Source organism: Bison bison, unplaced genomic scaffold (genome assembly GCF_000754665.1).
Source record: "Bison bison bison isolate TAMUID 2011002044 unplaced genomic scaffold, Bison_UMD1.0 scf7180017864104, whole genome shotgun sequence".
NCBI classification, from domain to species: domain Eukaryota; kingdom Metazoa; phylum Chordata; class Mammalia; order Artiodactyla; family Bovidae; genus Bison; species Bison bison.
Genome location: NW_011494676.1, coordinates 160183 through 172863, shown reverse-complemented (window position 1 = coordinate 172863; position 12681 = coordinate 160183). Strand labels below are relative to the sequence as shown.

The window sequence follows — 12681 nt, the reverse complement described above, 5'->3', positions numbered from 1 at the left end:
AAATTCTACAATATACTACAATATGGTTGAATCTTGAAATTATTATGCTAAGTGAAATAAATCACTCACAAAAAGACAAGCACTACAGGATTCTGCTTTATATAAGAATAATCAGATTCATAGAGTGTAGAATTGTGGCATGGACTGGAGGAATTGTGGAACAGGAAGTTATAATAGCTAGAGTTTTTAATTTTGTAAGATGAAAAAGTTCTTGAGATGGAGAATGATAATGACTACACAACAACATGACTATACTAATACCACTAAACTATACACTGAAAAATAGTTAAAAAGAATATAAAAAAGAGGGACTTCCCTGGTGGTCCAGTGGCTAAGACCCCATGCTCTCAATGCAAGGGGTCAGGGTTTGATCCCTGGCCTGGAACTAGATCCCATGTGCTGCAACTGAGAGTTCACATGCTGCAACTAAAGAGCAAATATCCCATGTTCTGCAACTAAGACCCAGCATGGCCAAAATAAATATATAAATAATTTTAAAACAAAGAATATATATGTGTGTATGTGTGTGTGTGTGTGTGTGTGTATAACTGGGTCACTTTGCTATATAGCAGTAATTAACACAACATTGTAATTTAACTATACTTCAACTATATAAATTTTTTTTAAAGTTAAAAGGGCAAATTTTGTTATATGTACTTTCCCATAATAAAAAAATTTTAATATATAAAAAAATGTTTGAGGTGGATCTACATCACTGAAAGGGAAAGCTATTCACCATATATGACTATGGAAAAATGGAAACATAAGCTACAGAAAATTATATACAGTAAGCTTATATGCATAACAAAAGCCTGGAAGAATTCATTTAATATTTATTTCATGCCTACTATATATCAGGCACTGTTGCAAGCCCTAGAGATAAAAAGAAGAGACAAAAATCCTAACTCTTATGAATTCTGCATGCTAGTAGAAGAGCAAGATAAATCAAGAAACAAAATATAAACTGGGCTGACATTTTATAGATAAGAAATGGATAAACAGCAATTTCATTTGGTTTGATCTAACAGTATGTTATATAGTGATAAATATAGAGAAAAATAAACTAGGGGAGTCAACTTAGATGCATATAAAGTTCAAGCAATTTTAGATAGGGAAGACCTCGCTGAAAAAGCAGCATTTAAGGAAAGGTCAGAGACGGTAAGGGAATAAACCATGCAGGTATCTGGGGGAAATGCATTCTAGGCAGAGTGCAGATGCCTGGAGGTGAGAGTATGCCTGTTAAATTCTAGAAATAGTGTGGATGACCTCATGGCTAGAATGGAGCGAGCAAATGTTACACAATAACCTATTAACAGTGGTTATCTCTGGAATGGCATTTAGAGACTTCTATATTCGATTTTCTCCATATCCATTTTGTTTTATCTTTTATATTAGACATATATTACTTTTATAATCAGAAAATGCATGATCCCAATTTTTTAAAAAGAATATTTATGTGCATGTACCTGTGTGTGTGGCATGCACTGAAAATCTGACAGAACATACCTCAAACTCTAAAGTGACAGAAATCTAGATTCCAATCCTAGGGTTACCACTTACTACATGTATGACCTTGGGCAAATTATTTAATCTCTCAGGGTTTATCTTTAAAATGCAGCTGTAACAGTACCTACCTTCTGCGAAGATCAGATAGTAAACGTGAACAGTGCCTAACATACTCTAAGTACTCCTTAAATAGGAGCTTTGTAAAAAATACATCAAACACTAAAAAGGCTAACTGATTTGGCCATTACTAATTTTTACATTACAAAAGTAATGTATTAAAATATGGGTATACAGAAAATAAGATGTAGAAGTCTCCAAAAATAGTCAAACAATACAGAAGCAAACTGTCAAAAGTAAAGTCTTTTGTACATATACCCCAATTTCTGCCATGGGAAATTGCTGTTAACATTTTGTTATGAATCCTTCCACTATATATTACAGGATCTTAGCAATTTTTACATAACAAAGGGAAAGGAACCATATCATATTTATTCTGAAACTTTTATTTTCCAATTAACAATGTATTCTAGAAGGTATGTCACATCAATAAATACTGTTAGTTCATTCTGTTTTAACAGTTACACAGTATTTCACAGAACATATATATATGACTGGAGAAAGAAATAGCAACCCACTCCAGTACTCTTGCCTGGAGAATCCCATGAACAGAAGAGCCTGGCGGGCTACAATCCTTGGGGTTGCAAAGAGTCGGACACAACTGAGCAACTAACACACATACACACACACACACATTTATGACGTTCAAGCTATCACTATCATAAATAATGTTTCATCAAATATCCTTGTACATTTTTAAACACATATGCCAAGATTACCTACAACAAAACATTTCTGAAAATGACTTTCTGAATCTAAAGAAGCACATTTAAAACTTCTCCAATTACTCTCCAAGACCACTGAACCAGTGAAATTGCTCAGTCGTGTCCAACTCTTTGCAACCCCATGGACTGTAGCCTACCAGGCTCCTCCATCCATGGAATTTTCCAGGCAAGAGTACTGGAGTGGGTTGTCATTTCAGTCATTCCAATTGAGAACTTCACCAATGGTATAAATTATCCATAGCTCCAAAAGCACTGGATCTCAGCAATCCTTCAAAGTTTTACTAATTTTCTAGGTATAAAATGATGATCATTGTTGGTTTGATGTGGATTTCTCTATTATTAGTAAGGCTGAGTTTATTTTATATATTATCGCTATTAACTTTTTCTATTTCACCCTATAAATTTTAAAGTTAGTATATGTAACTTTTCTAAGAAAAAACAAAATTTTTCCTTAAAAAATAAATTCCATACTTTCATTAATAGGTTTAATTGGGATCTAAGAGTTGGAGAAATTTAAAGAAGATAATTGAGGTGGTTTAAATTAAAGTCTGACACAGTCCCTAGCACAGAGAAGGTACTCAACAGGAAGGAAAAACTAAAGGAAACAAAGCTGCCGACCAGCCAGCCAGGAAGTTTCAGAAAGGTAGGTCAAGCTGAACCTCAGTAAAAGTGAAGAAGAGGAGAAAGGTATGCCATATACAGAAAAGAAGATGAGCAAATCATAATGGGGGGTGGGGGGTTATGAAAACAGCTGTAAGGAGATAGAGGGAAACAGGCCTACGAAGAAGCACAGAATCTGTATTTGGCAGAAAATATAACATGTCAAGTGCTACCCAACTGTGAGAAGGCCCTGAAGGTCAAAATGAAATCTTAAATCTGATTCAATAGCAACTGAAAGACAAAGCACACCTTTAAGTTGAGTGACAAGAAAATATAACTTAAAAGATCAATCTGACAGACTTAAAATTTGAATAGAAGCAGAGAAACAAATTAGACTAACCAAAAAGGAGGTGATAAAAGGCCTAAATTAGGATAGCAGGATGAAAAAGTACAGGAACCTCTAAAATTTTAAACTATGTAACTTCTGAATAAGAACAGTATTTTAAATATATATACACCTACTTTTAATCTCTTCTGCCCCCACCACCTCAAATTACATAAAGGAGAAAAAAATTTTACACAAGATAGAAAACCATATAAATGGGGAAAAAAATGGGTGAAAGAAAAGAATAATAAATTTATGGAAACTGGGACCATTACCTTTGGTAGACCCATAAGAACCGAATTCTAAACCAGAAAGGGAAAAAGCAAAGCAAAAAACCAACTCTATTTACATACCAGAATGCCCCAGGCTCAGGAACTAGAGACTCTGGGCGCTTCTGGGGGAGGGTAGGGGGGAGGGCAAATGAAAGCTAAAATAAGGATTAGTTCAGTAACTGTTTAAGCAGCAGGTCAATTTCCAGATCCTCTCCCTGTTTCTTCCGAAAGGGAAAATGCCCCTCCTCAACCCAGTCAAAAATTTATTTATTCTCTCAAAGAGTGTAAACTAAACCAGAGGTCCCCTGGCCCGGGGAACACCAGGCAAAGCTGTAAGTGAGGTTACCAACCTGAAAACAGGGAAACTAAGAACAGTGTCTGTGAAAGGGCTGTACCCTATCGACCGCTTCTTCCCTGAATTTCATGTGTCCTCTTTCTTGGTATAGGCCTTCCCTGTAGCTCAATGGGTAGAAGAATCTGCCTACAATGCAGGAGACCCAGGTTTGACCCCTGCGTTGGTAAGATCCCCTGGAGAAGGGAATGGCAATCCACTCCAGTATCCTTGCCCGGAGAGTCCCATGGACAGAGGAGCCTGGCAGGCTACAGTCCGTGGGATCTCAGAATCGGACACGACTGAAGCGACTAACACTACTGCTGCTGCTCACCCTCTAGAAGCTCCTGGCAAAGAGTATACAGGAGACCTTGAGTATGTGAAAATATCTTTCTTCCACTTCACTGATAGTCTGCCTAGCTATGGAACTCTAACTTGGAAATTATTTTCCCTCAGAATTTAGAAGGCATCACTCCACTGTCATCTATCTTCCAGTGTGATTACTGTACAGAGAAGCAAAACCATCTGATTGCTATTGTTTTTCACTCATCAATTTTCTCCTCTCTGGAGCTTATAAAATACTCTGTATCTGATGCTGAAATTTCGTAATAATGTGCCTTGAGTAGCTTAGTTTTCATTCATTGTTCTGGCTTTTTCAGTTTAAAAACTTGTATCACATCTGTAAAAAATGAAATTCAAATAAAAATAGCAATGGAATAAAAAAAAAAACAACTTGTATCTCCTATTTCCGGGACATTTAATAAAAAAATTAAAAGTTTGGTTAAAAGAAAAGAAAAACAGATGTCACCAGAGAAGGGGGTAGAGTACTGCTGTTTTTATAACAAATCATGTAAAACCAACTAAAATAACTTTTAATATATATGTTTAAATAAATTTAAGAGTCACAGATATAAAAAACAAACTTATGCTTACCAAATGGGAAAGGGGGGGAGGGATAAATTGGGAGACTGGGATTGACACATACACACTACTATATATAAATGGGGCTTCCCTGGTCGCTCAGTGCTAAAGAATCCGCCTGCCAATACAAGAGATGCAGCTTTAATCCCTGGTCAGGAAGATTCCCCAGGAGAAAGAAATTGCAATCCACTCGAGTATTCTTGCCTGGAGAACCCTATGGACAGAGGAGCCTGGTGGGCTAGAGTCCTTCAGGTCGCAAAAGAGCTGGAAACAACTAGCAACTAAAACAAACAACATATATAAAACAGGTAACTATTAAGTACCTACTGTATAGCACAGGGAACTATACTCAATGCTCTGTAATGATCTATATGAGAAGACTCTAAACTAGAGTGAACATATGTATGTGTATGACAAATACACTTTTACTGTAAACAGCAGAAACTAACATAACATTGTAAATCAACTATACCCCAATAAAAATTAATTAAAAAAAATCTATTTTAAGTATATATTTTATATAGTTAAAATGTTTTATATGCTTTAATATTCTTATCTGCTTAAAATGCTTTTTTTTAATGGAAAAAAAAAACAAGATGTGATAACAAATCTGATAAAAACATAAAAGAATCCAAACACTTCTAGTTACTTAGCCTGGGGAACTGGAAAAACTGTGATAGTCATGAAAGATACAGAAAAGTTAGGAAGGGCACCAAATCTTAAAGAAATACTGGTGACTACATATCTATATATACATACAAACATACATACACACACACACACACATGCACACACATATATATAAAACTTGGAAAAGTGTTAGTCACTCATTCAAGTCCAACTCTTTGCAACCCCATGGACTGTAGCCTTGCAGGCTCCTCTGTCCATGGAATTCTGCAGGCAAGAATACTGGAGTAGGTATATACTTGTATAGTGCTCGGTCACTTCAGTCATGTCCAACTCTTTGTGACCCCATGGACTGTAGACCTCCAGGCTCTTCTGTCCATTGGATTCTCTAGGCAAGAACACTGGAGTAGGTTGCCAAACCCTCCTCCAGTGGATGTTCCTGAGCCAGGGATTGAACTCATGTCTCCAGCATCTCCTGCACTGCAGGCAGATTCTTTACTGCTGAGCCACTGCTGCTGCTGCTAAGTGGCTTCAGTCGTGTCCGACTCTGTGCGACCCCATAGACAGCAGTCCACCAGGCTCCCCCGTCCCTGGATTCTCCAGGCAAGAACACTGGAGTGGGTTGCCATTTCCTTCTCCAATGCATGGAAGTGAAAAGTGAAAGTGAAGTCGCTCAGTCGTGTCTGACTCTTCGCGATCCCATGGACTGCAGCCTACCAGGCTCCTCTGTCCATGGGATTTTCCAGGCAAGAGTACTGGAGTGGGGTGCCATTGCTGAGCCACTAGAGAAGCCCACATACCTGTATATATATAATAAACAATATGTTAGTTCAGCTCAGTTCAGTTGCTCAGTCGTGTCCGACTCTTTGCGACCCCATGAATCGCAGCACGCCAGGCCTCCCTGTCCATCACCAACTCCCAGAGTTCACCCAAACCCACGTCCATTGAGTCAGTGATGCCATCCAGCCATCTCATCCTCTGTCGTCCCCTTTTCCTCCTGCCCCCAATCCCTCCCAGCATCAGAGACTTCTCAGATTATTCAAAAAGAGATTTTTTTTAGACAGGTGAAAATACAGAAAATAAGCTTATGTGAAAAGACAGGAATAAACATTTTGGACAGTCTTCAATACATAAAAGATAAATGAAGGGAAGGAGATACAGTAGTTACCAAATAAATTTGAGTCAGGTGGATGGGCAAACAGAAATGAAGGAAGTTGACTGGCTTATTAACTAAAGAGTTCCAGTCCTAAGAGTGAGACTTGGAGAAGCATAATGAACAAGAGAAAGAAAATGAGCAGGCCTAAGGAACAAAGCCGGAAGTCAGTGAGAAAAAGCAAGCAATGCACTGTTTCTGAAGCCAAATTCAGAAAGTTAATCAAAAAGGCACAATTATGGATTATTAAGAACCAGGAGAAAGATTCCAGTAAGAACCTTAAAGTCCTTTAAAGAGCTGAAAAACAATTATGAATAAAGGATGTTACAGAAAAGATTTTAAGAACTGCAAAACTTTTCCAGCAAATTTTTCAGCACTGTGCACTCATCTCGCCATCCAAGCAACTGTGCTCTGCTGGCTGCCATATGTGGTATTTCACCTTCATCTACAAAAAAAGACAATACCCCACCCTCCTCCTTAAAAAGAATCAATTGTGCTACACTTCTATAGAAAGTGACTTTAAGTCCAATGGAGAAAATCTTGTAACTTAGCAGTTAAGAATACTGACTGTGTAAAGACCACAAACAATAAATGCTGGTGAGGATGTAAAGAAATGAGAACCTTCATACTATTTTCCACTGTGGCTAAAATGGTATATAAAATGCCTATAAAAAAATTTTGTGTAAATGGACTGCCAGCAACCACAATGTCTCTACCTGCCCCCAAAATTCTCTCTACCCCTACTAGCTATGTGACTACAGACAAACTAATCATTTGTTCTGTGCCTTAGTTTCCTCATCTAAAAACAAGAATATTAATGCATACCTCACAGGATTCTTACAAAGATAATGAGATAATATACATATATATTATATACATATATGTATATACACATATATACATACATATATGTGCACATACGTGTACATACATGTGTACATATATGTATATACATACATATATGTGTATATATATACAATATATAAAATGAGATAATATACACGAGCATTAAAAGAGATGATATATTTAGAATAAGTGACCTATAATGTTAGCTATTATAAGTGAATTCATGATGTTATGGTTTAATGAGTGTTATCCTTTCAAAGGTATTTTCATGTTAACAGTGCATAAAGATATAAATCTCCAATGCCAGGTGTTATAACATTCACTTATTCAATATTTACTCAGCATACTAGACACCCCTGAGAGCAGAAGGGTACTGTGGTGAACAAGGGAGATAAAGGTCCTGCTCTCATGAAACTTAAATTGTAATTAAGTTGTTGAAATCAGGGACTTCCCTGGCCATCCAGTGGTTAAGACTTCACCTCCAAAGCAAGGGGTGTAGGTTCGATCCCTGGTTGGGGAGCTAAGATCCCACATGCTTCGTGGCCAAAATATCAGAACATAAATCAGAAATTCAATAAATTCAATAAAGACTTTAGAAATGGTCCACAACAAAAATCTTTTTTGAAAAAGTTGTTAAAGTAATAAATTTAGTTTGTCTACTCAACTACAGAAAAATGTGAAGAGGCAAATACGAAACAAAGAAATGATGAAAAGAGATGCAAACTGAGATAATTTATCTGGCAACTGAGAGATGGTTTCTAAAATACATAATAGCCAACAAAACAGGAAACGTGCAGCCTGGTATACACTAAGAACTTAATACATGTTTAATAAATGTGCCGATTCCTTTCTCTAGGTTTGTTTCCTTACGCCTAAAATGATAGGGGTTATCTTTTTTTTTTTTTGGCCACACCACACAGCCAGTGAGATCATAGTTCCCTGACCAGGGATCCAACTCGTGCCCCCTGCATTGGAAGCTTGAAGTCTTAACCACTGGACCACCAGGGAAGTTTCATGATAGAGGTTATCTTGAATCCAAATTCAACATTTGTTAATGTCTACTTATTCAAATCATCATGGCATGTTAAGCAGCATTCTTAAGAACAAATAGCTCTACAAGCAGGGCCTATCATTGTCTGTGAATGATGGGCCCAAAGAAACTCCACTGAGTTCAGGCCTTGTATTTCACAAGAGCTTTAAATATATCCCTTCAGTTATATTTAAAGGGAATCAGCTATACAACCATAGAGACATTGGATAGCACTGACAGAAATGTCACCCTTTCACCTCTATAACAGGGCTATACCACCAGGGGAATTAACATTTAAAATAACCATTGTCAACAGCCTGAAGGGGAAAAAGTGAGTGAGTGAAAGTCACTCAGTCTTGTCTGGCTCTTTGCAACCCCATGGACTATACAGTCCATGGAATTCTCCAGTCCAGAATATTGGGAGTGGGTTGCCATTCCCTTCTCCAGGGGATCTTCCCAATTCAGGGATTGAACCCAGGTCTACCACATTGCAGGCGGATTCTTTAGGAGCTGGGCCACCATGGTTTCAAAGACAGTTTCCCCAATCAAGAATTCAAATTTTACCAGTTTTGAAATTAAATATGCCCCAAATGTCACAGCCTAAGTAAAATCATGGGAAAGGGGGTTTAGTTTCCTTGAGTGTTGCAATTTAGTTTTTTGAAAATCAACCATCACTTGGCACTGCGGAAATCCCCATTGTTAATACCTTAGAAGAAAGTCATCCATAGCAGAGAACCACAAAAGACTTTCACAAAGCATCCATAAAACAACAAATTATTCTCATCTGTTAGTGATGAGTAGAGAAGTAGGACTGGAATGCAAATAACTAAAGTGAGAGACCACTATTTCAAAACAAGAAAACAAGTTCCAAGAATGCAGCAGTATCTACTTCTTAATTTCTAACAAAACAGAAAAGATTTAGTTTGGTGCCACAATTCGAATAGTCTAAAAAACATGTGGAGAGGCTTCCCTAGCGGTCCAGTAGTTAACAGTCTGCCTAGCAATGCAGGGGAGACTGGTTCAATCCCTGGTCTGGGAAGATCCCACAGAGCAACTATGCCCATGTGCCACAACTACTGAGCCTGAGTGCTTAAAGCCCACGCTCTACAAGAGAAGCCACTGCAGTGAGAAGCCAGCCCAGCACAACAAAGATTAGCCTCTGTTGCTGCAACTAGAGAAAGCTCAGAAGCAGTAACAAACACCAGGCCCAACCGAAAATAACCAGCTAAGTAAGACGTACTTAACAAAAAGTAAAAATATTTTTAAAAATTAAAAACTACATGGGTTGAGGTTCTTTTTCAAAAATGTTAACTGTTTTTCAATTGCTGAATCAGTAAAATATATTTAAACACTTCTGAAAAAGTTTTTTGCAATAGAATATAATTTTTTTTTAAGTATCTTGGCATCTTAATTTTATACTACATAAACTCCTATTTTCCAGTATCTGAAAAAAGTAAGTAAAGGTAATAGATAAAAATTAAGCTAATTTACTTTAAAATTATAATCTAAGGAGGTTAAAAACTGTGTGAAAAGAAAAAGTCTTCCTAAATGTCAGCCTTAAAAACCCAAACATGTATTCCTTCCTTTGCCTTCTACCCATTCTGCATCCACAATAAATGGTACCTAATAGCACAAAAAGAGGTCTCTGTTAAAGAGAATATTAGAATCAAGGGAGGAAAAACCTGTACTACTAAAAACTCATTCATATCTCTGGTCTGAATACTGAAGTATAAATCAAATAACTAATCTGTTCCCAACCAGTGCCTTAACCAATGTATAACAAATCACATGATTTTAAAAATGTTTTTCAAAAGTGTTAGTATTACACAGACAAGAAAGATATAGCCTTCATGAACCACCTACCCACTTACTTCTGCTTCCCAATGGTAAACAGAAATATTAACGAGTATGAAAAATTATTAATTACAGAGAAAAAAGGCACCACCATATTAGAACTATTACTTCAACGTAACTCAGGGTACAGTATAAACCATATCTTACTCTTCTTTTGATCCAGCACCATTTTAAGACACACACAGCAAAAAATGCAAAGGAACCAGGTCTCCTGAAAGTCTCTGTAGGGCCACCAACAGTCTCTAAGTCAAACTCTATAAACACAACTAAAATGATCAAGTATTGTTATTAATACTAAGGATTACCTTAAAGGAAGCTTAGAAGAGTAAAATAATTATTACCAAAAATCTTTGCAGACATATGTGAAAAACGAACAAACAAGAACCATAGGGAAACTTAACTAGGAAAAAGACAAAGTAGAAAAACTCAAAGAAACATGTATGATGTCTCTAGTCCCTAAAATGACCCTAAGAAAAAAAGGTTTGACCATGCACAAGGAATTCAGACCTGAAAGCCATTTACTATCTTTTCACTGAGCACAGAACATTTCCACCCTGTGTCCCTACATTTATGGCCCTCATATGCAACAGGCTACCAAAAGTCCACAATTGATCTCTTCCTTTTGATACAAAGAGGCAAAAGGAAAACTGAAGGAAGAAAATGCACTTTCTAATTTAAACAACACGGTTGAACTTGGAATCAATAACTTGGAAGCTATGGGAGAATTCTCCAACATCAAAAAGAAATCTAAAAATTGCAGAAGCAGGCTGCCAAAGGGAAATAAACAAAATAACTGTTCCTTCATAAGCAAGCATTCTGTACAAATACTATTTTCCACTTACAGATTTAAGCTGATATTGATCAGCTAATGAAAATGTGGTTAAGAGACTGTCCTTCTGGTTACTGTTGTTTAAAAAACAAAACAAAATAAAGCAACCCCACCCACACTGCTGGAAAAAAAGCTTCTGACATATGCACTAAACTTGTTTACTTCTCCATCTCTTAATAAGAGAAATGCTTTGCAACTTGACTATGGTTATATAAGTATTTTGCAATGTGTTAGTTTAAAATCTTGTTTATTTACTCCCTAGTTAACAGATAAGTCATTTTACTTCAAGGTCAGGTTTGCCATAATAATAGCATCTTTCCAATTTTATTCCATCACTCAGCACTTCCTGCAATGGAATTTTAGCCATTAACTTTATCTCCTTTTCCTTTAAAAGGAAAAAACTAAAAAGATTTAAAAATATGATATTGACATCTGGCAAATTAAACTTCTTTAAATAGTTCTGTTCCCAGAAACATGGTAGGAAAGACAGTAAATTTCACAGTGATTCAATTGTAATAGCAAAACCGGGGTATTGCAAAATACTGCTGCCTTTCAGAGGCACGAAAAAAATCCATTTAAATTTTAACAAGGGAACAGCAGTGAAGCCCTCCCACTACTATATTTTCAAATTATTCATCCCCACCTCTTACTTCTTTTCTGAAGCTATCAAAGATAAGGATTTCTAAGAAATGGCCAAGGTCAGCAAAGTAAACTAGGATCCCTAAAATGAAATACTTCCCAGGGAGAAATAACTGTAATGTACTGGAAAGAGGACTGGGACTAGAAATTTCAAAACCTGATCTGTCCAGACCTGTTGCACTACACCCTATTCTATGTCTGAGACATGACTGGTTAATTTTTTTTTTTAATGTTCAAGCTCTCACTATAGAAGAGATGTTCATTGAGACACAGCATGAACTGAACTTAAAGAAGGGGGACAACCTCGACCCACCTAACAAGATTTCAACCTGGGGTCCCGGATGCTTGCTGTTGGCAACATTTATCCTGAAACTCAAACACTGTACACAAACCTCAGCCTCCAGCAGCTTATGACACTAGAGGCACCTCTTAATAATAAACGCAAGTTTCAAAGGACAGCCCCCTCGGGGGGGGAATACAGGTTTGTTTGTTTGTAAGAAACAGTATAAATTCAAAGATTTTGAAACTTTAAAATCTAAACGTTTGGAAGTAACATCTCAGCTAAACGGCAACGCCGTCCAGCGTTTATAAGCCCAAACTACTTTTAAAGTAAAACGAGCCACTCTGCCCAGTTATTCGGCATCAAGCAGGTCTACAGTGGGCAGAGTGTTGAAAGAGCACAACGCACACCAGAACGCCGCCACAAGAGTGCAGGCGGGCCAGCCCCGCGCGGACTGGCGCTCCACCAGAACTCCGGGCAAGGAATCCGCAACTAGCACCCACCTGCTCCCTCCCTCTACCTCGGGTCTCCCCAGTTTCCCCCGGGTCCGGCCCCTCCCCCAGGTT

The 12681-nt window shown here is 37.4% G+C and overlaps 1 protein-coding gene across 1 annotated transcript in view; it reads right to left on the bottom strand.

The window, feature by feature from the left end:
* ARNT (aryl hydrocarbon receptor nuclear translocator) overlaps positions 1-12681 on the bottom strand; it is a 66895-nt gene that overhangs the window by 53886 nt on the left and 328 nt on the right. The gene's annotated exons all lie outside the window — the stretch shown is intronic.